Source organism: Pleurodeles waltl, chromosome 1_1, assembly GCF_031143425.1.
Source record: "Pleurodeles waltl isolate 20211129_DDA chromosome 1_1, aPleWal1.hap1.20221129, whole genome shotgun sequence".
Lineage (NCBI taxonomy): Eukaryota > Metazoa > Chordata > Amphibia > Caudata > Salamandridae > Pleurodeles > Pleurodeles waltl.
The window spans coordinates 520,264,389-520,277,050 of record NC_090436.1 but is presented as its reverse complement, the minus strand read 5'-3'; the positions used below and the strand labels follow the sequence as shown (position 1 = coordinate 520,277,050).

The 12,662-nt window shown below is 41.6% G+C and overlaps 2 long non-coding RNA genes across 3 annotated transcripts in view; both read left to right on the top strand.

Moving 5' to 3' along the window:
* Positions 1-6,466, top strand: part of LOC138282579 (uncharacterized) — a 78,838-nt gene extending 72,372 nt beyond the window's left edge. For both annotated transcript variants that reach the window (XR_011200973.1, XR_011200975.1), the window contains exon 3: positions 5,953-6,466. This is a non-coding gene — a long non-coding RNA (uncharacterized lncRNA). The remainder of the gene's footprint in view (positions 1-5,952) is intronic.
* Positions 6,467-7,764: 1,298 nt separating this feature from the next.
* LOC138285424 (uncharacterized) overlaps positions 7,765-12,662 on the top strand; it is a 142,431-nt gene continuing 137,533 nt past the window's right edge. The window contains exon 1 of the long non-coding RNA XR_011201591.1: positions 7,765-9,289. This is a non-coding gene — a long non-coding RNA (uncharacterized lncRNA). The remainder of the gene's footprint in view (positions 9,290-12,662) is intronic.

Sequence of the window (12,662 nt, the reverse complement as noted above, 5' to 3'; positions counted from 1 at the left end):
CCTTGCCGATTCGAATGCCACCATGCAAATGTCAAGAAATGGCTGCGCACATTGAGTATCAAGAGTTAAATGCAAGGAATGAATCGCGCGTCTTGCCGATTCGAATGCCACCATGCAAATGTCAAGAAATGGGTGCGCACAATGAATATCAAGAGTTAAATGCAAGGAATGAATCGCGCGTCTTGACGATTCGAATGCCACCATGCAAATGTCAAGAAATGGTTGCGCACAATGAATATCAAGAGTTAAATGCAAGGAATGAATCATGCGTCTTGCCGATTCGAATACCAACATGTAAATGCCAGAAAACCACGAGCACATTCACACGCACAAGGAAAATCTTTCAACATGAAAGCTAGGCCCAAAAACTCAAATGCCTTTGAAAACGGGATCGGGGGCCCAGCCCGACCTCCGTCTTACCGCCCTGTTCAAGGATCACCAATACAATGAAGGGCAAGGCCTGGAAAGTCAAAATAGGCCTCCAGAGCAGGAGCTCAGGAAGTTGCTGCTGCTCTGCACCGGGACCTCTGAATAGTGAGCACGTGGAGCTGGGCTGGCTCCCTTATATAGAGTCTGGCCCACCCCGCAAACCACACCCAGTCATGCTGCAGGAAAAGCTTCTAGAAGGTCCTAGAAAGGGACCACATCCTGATACACTCTGTAAGCCTGCAGCAATACTTTTCAAATGAACATTATTTGCAGACATCATTAATAGTGGTTTCAAGGTAAAACTCTGCAATGCAAAAGGTTAACAAACTGCATATAAACACAATGCATGAATTATGCTCTTGCATAAAGACTGGGTTTTTGCATTTTAGTCACCCGTAGAGCGCGCACTGATCTGATGTTGACAGATTACCATAGTATACCCCCACACAGCCCCAGGCTCTCAGGTTAGTGTGGCCAAAAACTTTTGACATCTTGAAAATGCCCAAATTGAGAAGGGTTGGGCCCAGGTTCTTTTATCCCATTGTTTAGAGTATGCCCAGGAGTCATTCCCCCCAACTAGCTCAGCTAGGCATAAATGTTGCACCTCCAGTCACCCTCTTCAAAACACTTGTGGACTTGAGGAAGAACAAAAGAGGACTGGATCCACTATATGTGACAAGAGAGGAGCCATGAAGGACTGGACCAGCGTCCTCTTCTACCCAGGACAAAGAAGTGAACTACAAGGTCATAAGGCTGACCTCCTGTTTAAGCTACGGAGGTCCACCAACCTACAAGAGGTCTTCACTGAAACTGTCCAGCTGACGAGTTGGAACTGGACCTAGAGTGGACCATGTTGGAGGCCTCCGCCTCACACCCTGTGAGTCTCTAAGTTCCTCCCCTGAGGCCATGGGAGCTGTAGAAATCTATTCCAGTGGTGGATTGGGACTTAAAAGACTAAAGTCATAGGGTAAACTCTTTGATCTGGACAAACCTGGTTGGTACGACCCATGCTCTATCGTAGTCAGCTTCAAATTGCACATAGGCCCGATCTACCATGACCACTAACTGTCATTGGAGCCATTTTTACATAAATAGTTTCTGATTAGTACATATGCATTTTGAGGATTAGGAATGTCACTACAGACATTTTGTTTTTTTCTCACTTTCCCCCCCTCCACCCCTTGCTTGCCTGGCGCATCAAGATGCACTGTTCATATTTTATTCCCAAAGTTTCTAATTACTATGGGGAATGTAAACAAAATATAAAGAGTAGTTGTAAGCTGTGAGTACATGCTGCCCTTTATCATTATTTTACTTTTCACTTCCGTACTATGTGATTGTATAGTCTATAGGAGCCTGCAGTTTGCAGACCACAGGCACTTTGTATTGGGTCAATGAAAAAAACCCATGGCTGTCCTTTTACCTCCAGCTGACTCTGTGCCAAAATTGGCAGTGCCATGCTGCGTCACTTCAGAAACGCAGGGATGTGCCGTATTTATGACAATGTGGCACACACCTAGTGCTGGTGCTACAATTAGCTGCTTAGCACAAACGCGGGCACCTTTTCACCATAGTCCAAGTGTGCCAGCATTGATGGGAACGATTGTTTATGTGCAGGAAGGAGCTCCTTCCTGCACATAAACAATCATTATTGGCGTTTTGCTCTTTCCATAAAAAAAGCAAAAACGAGGAGAGATAAAAGTATTTCTCCTTGTTGCGCCATGTTAATGCCACCCATGGAGTGGTGTGTGTTTGCCGCTGCTTCAGATTTATGATTCCTCATAAATCAATGGGTGTTGCAGTGAAACACCCACAACAACACCCATTGCATGTCCCTTTCATTGCTAAGTGATGCGTGTTAAGGGGCCGTTTTTACAAGGCGGGGTTAAGCCACAAAAAGTGTCTTAACGCCACCTTGTAAATATGGAGCAGGGCATTGCACCGCAGGAGGGTCACTAGTAGTGACTCTCTGGTGGCGCAAGGGCCTCGTAAATTAATCCTACACTTCGTGCTAGCGCACTTTTGTGGAGCATGATGAGTAATACAAGCCACAACCCAGATTTTTTAGGACTAACCAACACATTCCATCATTTTTATTGGACAAAAGTAAACTGCAATCATGGAATTACTATAACGAAATCTTACTCGGTGGTCATGGCCTTTGGCAGGGATGTGAACTGGCATGACTTCTCTTTAATCTTCACATCACATACTTCCTGGTAGCCATGATAACTGTTAGAGCATCTACACATGAAGTAAGAAATATATTCAGCCTTACTTTTAAAAACAGTGAGAAGTCTGCACCAGCAGGTATCCAGTTTCCCATGGAGACAGATTTTTAATAGTTTGGAATTCACGAAAAATTTCTAAGTTTCACCTGCCGAAATTTTCCTGGTGTATGCTTAGGGGAAATGTGTGAATTCCATTTTTAATTCATAATTCTGCATGCATTTGACAGCTTTTTTATTTTTTTCTTCACAGGGGATTTTTTTGTCAAGAAACCTCTCCCCTATTTCCTCACCAATTTCGTGAGTGTTCCGTTTCTTGCCATGCAAAGGGATTTCCTAATGCCCTTGTCAGTAGCAACTTTGCAGCCACTTCTCGGGCGAGAAGGCGTCAGAGTGGATTTTGTGAATACCCATAAACATGTAGTTGTGGGTGGTCACAAACATTCACGCCATGGCTGTCTTGGAAAGCCCACATCTTTCTCGAGTTAGTAGATTTGTTTATACAGAAACCTTTGTGTGAGTAAATCAATTGTTTACACCTACAAATTATTTATAGTTTATAACCGTTTGAGCCTTCACAACAATTTTTTGCCAATGTATGCATAAAATATGCTTGTCATGTCTTACACGAGTAGGTGTAGAGTATTCTCATACTTTGCTGAGTAATGTATGTTTAAAGTCACATGTGCCCAGTGTACAAATGCATAGCTTGAAACATACACCTGCATACACAGAGTTCGCTTGCATGAAGTCATGTATGCATGTTTCTTGCATAGTTGAGGATGGTAAACAAACTCCTGCATTCATGTATATGGCATTTTTCTTCGCAAACATTTTGCATATGCATGGAAAAGCTTTGTGAACCTTTGCCATAAATATTAACATCGACAAATGAAATAGTGAGTGTCCTTTGGAAATAAACAATAGAAGTATAGCTAAACATTTCCTAACAACAAGATTGAGAGGGTAATGAAATGCTTATATTTGGACATTTAACGGAAAGGACTATGTAGGATGGCACCCAACTGGGCAAAGAATCTAACATCCTACCTTATGGGTTTGAATGCTGATATGGAGGTTTTTAACTGAGACTTGATGCCCATCCTAACTTATAAGGTTCCGGTAGCAGGACACACCAATTAATAACTATTAAAAAGATTGGAGCCAAATTACTGAGGGAAGCAATAGGAATGATTGTTAGCATTTCAGTAACAGTATTGAGAATAGGTGAGATCTCATATCAACACAAAGTGAAATAAAGAGCCACTGCTACATGTTTACATATGAGAGGAATTGACAAGATACTGAGGGCAGTAGAAGGCCAGAATATTCAATGAATCACACAAACAAACCACAAAACAAAAGAACATATAAAAGTGTTTGATGACAAGGGCGAAAGTACTAAAAACATAAGGGGACCTATTAACTTAGTCTTCTTGTGGAGTGACATCATGGTGAATTATGTCACAAAAGGGATGAATGACAGTTTTCCATGATATAAGTACATATATATATATATATATATATATATATATATATATATACATCTATCTATCTCAAAGCGTTTCCTTACCCAATGAAAGGAAACCAGCCAGGGCACGTTGCAAATATATTTATACTGTCACAAGGTTATTCCTCCCAACGCGTTTCAGTCGTAGCCTTGATCACGGATGGGGCAGTCAGAACTTTAACCCAATAAATACCAAAATACACCAACATAAAAGACGGACTAACAATAAAATACAGACAAACTACTCAGAAAGGTGGTCGCCATCTTGGAATGGTAACTATCAGTTTCTGGGCAATATTCTCTCAAGATAAATTAAAAATCTCTTAAATCACCCAAAAAGAATTATACAGATAAAAACCAAAACACCCTATATAGATAATGTATATCATTCATTTAGCCTAATACTATTAAATTAATATCTTTTATATTCATAATTTGTACAAATATAGTATTACTACATATGCTAATCAGATATAATTGATCTCCATAAATCCAATATGCATAATTATAAAAAGTTCCACTTTCTCTGTGCCACTAAAATTATAGCTACTAGCACCCTAGAGTCTATGTTTAAAGATATTATCACCAGACACCCCAAAAATTAACAACATTTTTGGATTTGAAATTATGTGTCAAGAATACTAAATTAACTAGTACCCTGTTTCGTAAGAAGACAGCTGGAAATAGTCTCTTACATGCTAGCAGTTGTCATCCATAAAACTTGATTCAGAGTATCCCTTATGGTGAATTTTTAAGAGCAAGAAGGAATTGTAGTGAAGATAGTGACTTTGTGAGGGAAATGCAAGTGATGAAAAAGAGATGTCTTGAGAGAGGATACTCAAGGAAATTGATCGATAGTACCTGTAACAAAGTACTCTCGTTAGACCGTGAGAAACTGTTGGTATCGCAGAAAAGTTTGGATCTGATAGATAGCCAGACTATGAGATTTATCACTACATACAGCACTCCGGCTTGGGAAGTCAAACATGCCCTAATGAAGAACTGGGATATTCTCAGAAGTAACAAGGTGGTATCTGAGTTCATTGCTCAACAACCACAGGTGACCTTTAGGGGGTGTGCCTCTCTTAAAGATCAGTTATGTAAGAGCCTAATATATTCACCTCAGGCAAGAAAAGATACTGGTGTTCAAGGTTTTTTCATATGTGGGAGATGCAAAGCATGTAAAGGGAGCAGTAATTGTTGTAAGATCAAGTTATCTAGAAATGTAAACTCTTTTATTATCAAAAAGTATCTCCATTGCAACACAGATTATTGTGTTTATGCCGTTAGCTGCCCGTGTAACAAGTACTACATCGTCAGCACGATACATAGGGCAAAGAAAAGAGTTCTTGAACATATGAGAGCTATTACGAATGTAGATAGGAGTTACCCAATGCCAAGACATTTTGATGAGGTTCATGGTAAAAATAGAGATGTATTAAAATTCTGTGTACTTGACAATATTCCACCATGTATAAGAGAAGGCAATAGTGAATTAGAATTGAGACAATTGGAGTCTAAGTTTATTATCAAGTATTCCACCATTACACCTGATGGATTCAACCAAGATGAGGAACTTTTTGTTCATTTGAAGTCAGTGTAGTAGAGAGCAGTAGTGATGTCATTTTTTATAGTTCTTTTCTTATTTTTATTTTATTTTTATTTTTATTTATGTGGTAGATATCTTTGTAAGAGGGACTATAGTTAATGAATTATATTGTGTAAGGGCTAGATTTGATTATGTGTTAATGGTTCTAATAATAATTTTGTGATTGTTTGTTTAAGGTTGCACAGAGATGGAGCAGCAAGAAACGCAATGGAGCTATTATATCTTGGCCAATATATTCTACTATATGAGATGAGTATTAGATCTGTTTATTTCCTTGTTTGAGTTGAGTTATAACATTATATACATTTAAAGATCATGAGGGAGGATATAGACGATCAGCCATCCTAGAATGAAATGAATTGACTAGGAATGGGTTCTCAGTATTGTTTACTATACTATATGTAATGGCAAAAATGTGATAACATTGTAGTAAATTGTAGTTTGCTGCACTCTAAAATGGTGGACAGTAGCACAAGCAGTGTTGCTAGTCCTTCTACTGTGTTGTCAATATAAATACATGTTAGAGTGAGCAAGAAGTGTTGAATCTGTGATCAAGGAGCGGGAGCTCCGAAACGCGTCAGGAATTCTTTGTCAATAAACTACGTTTTTGCTGTCACAGCTGTCTGTTCCTCGTCGAGTGATTTTCGTTTCCTCTGGAGTGGGATCAACATTGTTTGCATACGTTGCCGCCCTGAGCACCGTGAGTAAGTGGCTGGAGCAGTGGCAGTATTTTGATGTTATATATATATATATATATATATATATATATATATATATATATATATACTTATATATATATATCGTTTTTTTCGCTGAAAAAACAAAGGCTACAGGGACGTTATAGTTAGGTTCAGATTGTGCACACAAAAAAAATAGAAATTCAGAAGTGATAGCTACAGTTATCTCAAGTAACTATGGTCCCTGGGACCGAAAAAGGCCCGGGGGAAGGTAGGGGACACATGGCCCCCTCCCCTTGAAAGATAGGCCATGCCCTGGGGAGGTGGTGGGAGTCCCTGGGGCCGCGCGCAGCCCCCTCCTCCTAAATTGACATTTGCCTTCTCCCAGGGAGGTGGTGGTCCCTGGGGCTGAAAGCAGACATGGGAGAGGAGACCTCATGCCCCCACTCAAAATAATTTTTTACATTTGCCCCTGGGACCTGGCCCACCCAGGGGCTGAAGTATAAACAAGCGCAGAAGACCACACTTATTTTTTTAAAAACATTTTTGCTGAGATACGGAGAACATCTGTATTTGCAGACTACTATGGGAGTGTCACTGCTCCACTTGACTAGTACAGGTCAGCTCACATGGGGACAAACCACATTCCTGGTCCCCAGAGTGATGGTATTCCTATTTTTTTGCCCTGAGCTTCACTCCCAGGGTAGCACTTTCTCCAATTCAAAATTACTACTTTTCAACCTGCCCTAAAAATACTTGGGGAATTTATAACTTTCCCAAAAATATTCCAGGGCTGGAGTTTAAATGTTAAATAAGCCTCCTGGGTTATTTGGAAGAAAGTTGCCCTTTCCCCAAATATTCTAGGACTGGAGTTAGAATAGTAAGTTTTACCTTCTAGTGTCTGCCACACCCAATTCTGTCCTAAGGGAGGAATTGAGGGCAAGAAACACCAAGGTCAGGATTTGTAGCTTATGTGAGTTACTTTAATTGGCTAGTCAGAAAACAAATACCAATTCTGTTTGGTTTAAAAGAGGTCAATCAAAACTGCCGAAACAACCTGATATTTTTCAATTCCATAACCAATCAGAATTTGTCTCCGAGTTGGGACTGGCTGCACATCTACCTGAATGTCGGAAGGTACTTGGCACTGTAAAGGGGCCGATGTATGCAATGGAGGGGCCTGCGGGAAGCAGGAGCAACGCTCTAGTCTTCCTGCGGGCCATTTCGGGAAGGAAGTGACGGCGGGACAGGTGATTGGGAGAAAGGTAAGCGGGGTGGGTTTAAGGGGTGGGAATAAAAGGGGTTGGGGGTGGAGGGACCGGCCTCTTTCCACGCTGACCCATCGCGCGGTTAGTTTGGCCTCCCACCCACCCGGCAATTAGAAGAAGAGTTTGAAAGGAGGGAAGTTAGGGGGGGAGGGTAGTTGTCAGTTAGGGCAGGTTGCAGGAGAGAGCCAGCAGTAGATAGGGGAGGGTGGTGATTCAGATGCGGGCTTGGCCACCCTTCCAGGGAATAAACAAGCAGGTGAAGGCTCTGAGTGGGGGTACGCACAAACCAAATGGGGCATGAAAGGAAAAGGGGAGTGCGTAGGGGAATGGAAACGAAATAAGGGTTTGAAGGGGAAGGATGAGCGAGGAGATGTTAAAGGGAGGGCGTTGTTAAAGTTACGGTTTACGTTTTAAAGTTAAGGTTATGTTGATTATGCAATCCTGTCCTAATAAATGACCTTTTACACTAAAGACAGCTGTCACTGAGTTATTTCCCGAGGATACGGTTAAATTGCGTGATGTAAATGAAATGCTAAAACCTGCCGACCTCGCTTGTTTTACATTTCAACTTCATATCTCATCTACTTCCACACAAGACCGTGGCACCTTAACCCAGTAGCATAAGGGGAGGAAAGGAGAAATTTAGCTTTCCCGACAGAACATGCTTAAAACGATATAGACCGCTGCGGAGTAAAAGAAGTCTGGGAAATAATAACTGAGCTATGACTGTCTCGATGAAGGATACTAGCAATAGATACTTATTGCTCATAAAAAAAAAAAGCCAAATGACAGACTGCAGCAAGGAACGAGTGGCACAACATCACAATCCCAGCACAGAAGGAAGCAACGGAGGGAAACAGTACCAGATGGTAAAACCACCCACTAAAACATGCTTTCGCTGATCGCCAACTTTGATCATGACCAGACATAACCCGGACATTTCTCTATTCGCTCTGTTGTAGTTGTGCAAACATGCATCTACACCAATCACTAAATGTGAGTTTTCTGGACATTAGCTCTTGTGAACAATTGTTACATTGACTCCAACTTTTCGGCGGTAAGACTTCTTTTCGCATACATTAACTGCTGAAATGCAAATTAGATCACAATGCTGCTATAAATGAATGCAGAGTTCTCAGTATGATTTCCGCTAGCCTTTAAGGATGAAGGGTCATGGTAATGATGGTCCCTTCTTTGAAAAAAACAAAATGAAGTACATTTGCAAGTATGTTTTTATTTATTTATATACACATGCATATAAAGCAGTACATAAGCATGTTTGTAGGTACACTATACAGTAAAGATATACGGCAACTATAAAAGTATGTTTGTATATACAATACTGTAGGTATACAAGTATTGTAATGTGATCAGTGCAATAGGTTATATGCCTGTGCATGCAATATAATGCAGTACATGTACCATTGCTGCTATATATTACCCAAACAAACAATAAGAATGTTACCAAGGCTCAAAAAGGAAAGCAAATTTACTGGTTAAAATATTTGTTTTTTGTTTTGATCCTTTCAGATCACATGGTGGGATCCCTCCGCTGTACACTTGAAAAGGTAATGCTGGGCGTGGTAACATAGGCTGAACTGCAAGCTTCTAACAGGCAATGCCTTCACTTGATTGCAGATGTATTTTTCTTTCTAAATCAGCCCAGATTACATGACCGACAGCACAGCCAGTGTGGACAGTGAATGGATTGATATGTCATGGTAACTTTGCTGGTGAAGTCATTGTTTCTGCGGCAGAACCATTTGTAGTGCCCTACTTGGGCTTGGCTGCAGCCTGTCTCCACTTTATCACGAACAGTGTATCTCCCTCAGCAGTGTCATTCATGTTTAGAGCTGGGGCTGCCTAGAGCAGTTAGTCTGAGAAACTCCACACAACATGCGGCCGCACCCTGGTCTTGTTCTGCGCCTGCACATAGCCGCAGAAGGGACCCGTCTTCTCATTTTAAAAGAAATTGCATTGTAACAGCATATGCAGTAACTCTACGCATGAGGTGCGTTCACACAACCTTGGAATTATGGAGTCGTTGCGCCTCATGTGTTGGCGGAGCTACCATATCGAGAGCTTGTGTTACTATTTGCGGCGTTACCGACTTAGTGTATGCATTGTAGAAAGCACACTTTCTTCAAAGAAAGGCACACTGCATCCTCTGGCACCTGTGCAGGGATGCAGAGCAGCTTCTACAGTTATTCCAGCAACAGAAGGCTGTCAATAGAGCACCCAGTGATGCATTGCCTGCCTCCTATATACTTCTACCTCTGCCCCCTATTTAAAATGCAATAAACAAATGCTGCTTGTGGCACTCATTCGTGCAAAATGTTGTGCAAATATAAGAGCAAGGGACTAGCGTGCTAGATGGGACTATCTGCCTTCTGAAAAGAGCAGGACGAAACGTATGCAAGTATAAGGTAATACAGTATTTGATTCCACTATAGGTATAAATATCAGCAGATATTGATTCCAAGAATCAGCATGTAGCAATTGCAGCCATAACAAATTTCTTGCACACCTACTTTTAATATCAGTGCACAGACATCTTTAAATGAGGTCCTAAGAAAACAATGACCAAGCAATAAATTCATTAAAATATTATTCTTTTCCAAAAACATTTCAACTAGGAATGTATCTAAAAAAGCAAACAGAAAAAGATAATGGTTTACTGTTGGTAAATGTTTGTCAAGTGACAAAATAGAGAAATCAGAGCTATTTTTGTAGAACCTGTAATGTTATGGCCAAAGCTGCTAACTTAAGAACTGGGCAACCAGGTTTGAATCTCTGCATGGTCTCAACATCCTGTTATTCTAGGTAAATCACTTAGGGCCTGACAGAGTTTAGCGGATTCGTATGGGAATCATAATATGGCAGACAGGATATCCATCACTCTTGTGACAGAGTAATCCATCCGCCAAACTCTAAATCAAGCCCAGAATCACCCTGTGTAAAAAAAAAATGAATGTGCCCTAGTTTAAAGTTACTGGTGCTCATGTAAAGCAACCCAATATTTTCGAGTTGAGATTGTGCTTTATAAAACTGCAAAAATAAAATTTAAATAAAACCCTTACTTTGAAAAAGGCTCATTTAGAACAAGGCAGCTCCTGGGGTCACAACCAAACATACCTGTAGGAAAGAATATAGATTAAACAGCAGAACAGTTACTGAGTTACTGCAGATGACAGCAGATTGAAAGTGCGGGCCACTATATCTGTAGCTTGGCCAGTGGATGAACTGTACTGTTCTGTAAGTAGAATTAACGATACCAGTACAATTAAAGAGGCTCTTGTGGTCCTTAGGGTTATTGTTGCTTATAGCCCACCAAAAGTGGATAATTACTTTTGATTCAATAAAAAACACCATCATCTAAGGACTGAGAGCAATAAACTTACCTTTACATTGTCTGGTGTTTTCAGAGCAAACCCAGAGGAGTTATTTCACTTTCTGCAACTTGTCATTGACAAATTAAGAAAAACATTTAAACAACTGGAAACAATAACTTGTGTCAACATACAGCCAGTACCTGAAAACATTGCAGTAAAGACTTCTCTAGCAGCTTCTGGAATGCAAACAAATGAAATAACAACTAAATGCTTAAATCTATTTTATGAGATTTCAAAAGGCACCAAAAAAGAAAGGGGCTTGAGGATTTTATAGAGTTAACTCTACTTGAAAAGGTACTGAATTGTTTGATTTTATGAACTTACAAATGGGATCCACCCCAGTTACGGATCTGTTTGCACTGCGGGCTAGACTGCAACTGTGTGTCTGCTTCTGCCTTGTGCCTGGAAATAGATAAGATAACAGGCCTCTTGTGCACAGCATCTTTTTCTATATGGTTTGATAACGTTACATATGTCACAGGCCCTAATACTTGTTAGCATGGTCTTTGTGCAGAGAATGCATGTGAGTGCATGATAGGAGTGTTAGGCTCAAGATTCAGGTGGTCATTCGGACTTTGGCAGTCTTTTACACAGACCGCTGAAGCCACGGGCACAAGAAGACTGCCATATTACGAGTACTTAAGGATTTCCGCCACAATTTGGGTGGAAATCCTTCAGCAGTCGTGCTGGCGGTCGGTGGCGCAGAGGAGGTTCCACAGCCGTCACACCACAAGGATTCTGCTTGCCGTATGATGTCCGGATGGCGAGGCGCTGCTTGTGGTGGAAGTGCCTGTTCCCGTTCCCTGGGGGTTGACCTCCTCACCGGACAATGTTAGTCGATCATCCGACAGGGGAGGAGGTGGGAGGGTGGGTGATGTAGTGTATGCATGTGTGAATGTAAGTGTGTATGTATATGCATGTGTGAATGTAAGTGTGTATGCGTCTCTGTACGTAAGTGTGTATGCATGTGTAATTGTTGAAGTGAGTGTCTATTGGTATGTTTGTGTGAATGCGTGTCTGTAAATGCAGGTATGTATGCATGTTGGTGAATGCGTGTATGTATGCGTGTTGGTGAATGCGTGTATGCGGGGTGGGTGTGTGTGTGCCTGTATGCGGGGAGGGTGGTGCTGTGTTGGAAGTGGAGAAGGAGGAACGGGTGTGCTGTGTTGGAAGGGTGGGTGGGGGAAGGTGGGGTGCTGTGTTGGAAGGGGGACTGTGGGGAGTTGTCTGTCGGCTGTCGCTGGCAGCCTTTCCAGCAGGGTTTTCATGGAGGTGATACCGCTGCGGACAGACAACTCCTAATATCGCTGATGGTATGCAATGGACAGCCAGCCCTGAGGTGCTTTCCTCCGGCCCAGCTGTCCTACCGCCCTGGCAGTACCAGTGGGGATGTGGCTGTTTGGCAGAGGTGAAATCGCCACACTCGTAATGTGGCGGTCTTCACTGCTGGCCTGTCGGTGGGGAGACCGCCAAACAGCCCTGGCAGACTTCGGACTGCTAGGGTCGAAATAACCACTTCATTCTTTCATTAACATGAGTTTCCTAGCTT